Raw genomic sequence first — 2134 nt, 5'->3', positions numbered from 1 at the left:
GTTGTGTGTAAACACTCCTAACAGAAGGCGGTACCTTGCTGTATTTACACGTTGTTGTGTGTAAACACTCCTAACAGAAGGCGGTACCTTGCTGTATTTACACGTTGTTGTGTGTAAACACTCCTAACAGAAGGCGGTACATTGCTGTATTTACACGTTGTTGTGTGTAAACACTCCTAACAGAAGGCGGTAGGCGGTACCTTGCTGTTTCCGGAGGTTGTGGTCTGATCACCGGTCGGCTCTGTCGCCCCCTGCTGGCGGAGCTCGTGCTCCTCGTCCTGCTCGTATGAGGCGTTCTCGAACCCCCGGGCGGCGCAGCCCGCTGTAGCCTTCCAGGGCGTCGAGGTCGGGGACACTCCTCCTCCTCCTCCTCCTCGCAGCTCCCGGAGCTCTACGGCGTTGAAAGAGGATTCCATCTGTCGGATGTGCTCATGTCCTCACCGCCCCCCGCTCTGCATCATCCTCACTGATGAAGATCAGACAGGAAGTTCAACAAACTAAATAATAATAATGTTCCTTTAAGTGGTCGATATAGTGACTTATTTGATTTATTTAAATATTCATAACCTGTTGGACTAAATCTACACATTAGTGACCTGCAGCCTGACAGCTTATGTATTTATGAAATATCTTTATTTTGTGTATAAAATACAGGTTTTACACTTCAATAGTAGTTCGTAGTACTACAGTGAAATATAGTGAAGACTTCTCTTATTCATGAGTCACTGCTGTTAGTATCACTTCTTATACACTGTATTTAATCTTTAATGTTGTATTTTACTCTATTTTCTTAATTTAAAAAAAAGTATTTATTAAATTAATCTTCTTCTATTCTATTTTGTGTTATTATTTATTTTATGTTCGTAAATCTTTATATTTATATTCTATTGTTTTGTTCTTCTAATAAAACTCTTCTGGATAAATAAAGTTCTATCTTTCTCTCATTTTAAATTAACACACATTTTATAAAGTTACGGTAAAACTCTTACAAATACAATACTACTCTGAATGAGTACTTTTACCATTGTAGTACTCTTTAACCCTAACTCTTTATACTCCATATTCTACACACAGAACATCTCACCTCAGTAGTTCTTTATCTCCATTTATCTTCTCCTCCTCACCATTAATGCTGTCACTTCCTGTTGAGCCCTAACACACACACACACACACACACGCACACGTGGAGACAGCATGGTGATGACACAGTGAGATAAACGTCTATAACGCTGTATAAACATTCATGTATTAATAAATCGGTGAACAGATTATCTGACAGATGAACTCTGAGATCTGGGTGTGAACCTCGCTCATGCGCAGTTCAGCCTGTATCTCACCGGTTGTTAATCAGAAGCCTGTGTGTGAATATTAGTGTTCATCACCAGGCTGTGGTATTACCTCATCATCGTTATTATTATGATGTAATTTCATCCATGACATCTGTCATTTGTGCTTCTTTGTATTTTTTAAATACATCCTCCCGGTTTATTTTAATTCAATTCAATTCATTTTTGTATCGCAAAAAGATCAGAAATCACAAATTAAACATCTTTGATGTTGTTTCTCTAGCCGGTTATAATCCCTAAAGGCTGAAGCAGCTCGCGGACACGGTGACCGATCATCGGCACATCAGGCGCCCTAAGCCCGCAGCAGAGAGCCCGAGAGACCGCGGGACGATCTCCAGCACCGCGACCTTGTGATGCGCAAAAAAAAAACAAAAAACCTGGACCAGTACCCTCCATCTGTGTGTCTGTGTGTCTGTGTGTGTGATGATATTATCTCCACACCGACTGACCCGTTATTCATGATCCGGATGTGACGGCTGATAAAAAGCTTCTTATGTGGATATAAATAAAAACAGCTGATCGTAAGGCAGGTTTGATAGATTCGGTATCAGGCGGCACCGACCTGAACCAGAACCAGCACGGATACAGCGATCGATCACCTGCAGGGCATCGATCAGAGGGTTTTGGGTTCTTTGCGTAAAGTGATCGGGATGAGAGCGCGCGCGGTCCTACCTGGTGCTGATGGTGCCACGCAACCGGGCGGGAATCAGGAGGTTCTGCAGGACATCATCATCCGGAGAGACGGAGAGATGCTGGATCATGTGGGAGGGAGGGAGGGAGGGGGGGGG

At 43.1% G+C, this 2134-nt stretch overlaps 1 long non-coding RNA gene across 1 annotated transcript; it reads right to left on the bottom strand.

Moving 5' to 3' along the window:
* Positions 1-6: 6 nt before the first annotated feature.
* Positions 7-2103, bottom strand: LOC116380559 (uncharacterized). Its single transcript, XR_004212577.1, has 3 exons — positions 2019-2103; positions 1085-1152; positions 7-466 (listed from the first exon to the last, which is right to left on the bottom strand). It is a non-coding gene; the product is annotated as an uncharacterized LOC116380559 (long non-coding RNA).
* Positions 2104-2134: the final 31 nt, after the last annotated feature.

Source organism: Anarrhichthys ocellatus, unplaced genomic scaffold, assembly GCF_004355925.1.
Source record: "Anarrhichthys ocellatus isolate YVR2014 unplaced genomic scaffold, GSC_Weel_1.0 scaffold7689, whole genome shotgun sequence".
Taxonomy (NCBI): domain Eukaryota; kingdom Metazoa; phylum Chordata; class Actinopteri; order Perciformes; family Anarhichadidae; genus Anarrhichthys; species Anarrhichthys ocellatus.
The sequence above is the reverse complement of the archived record's forward strand: the minus strand, read 5'-3'. Positions and strand labels throughout refer to the sequence as shown.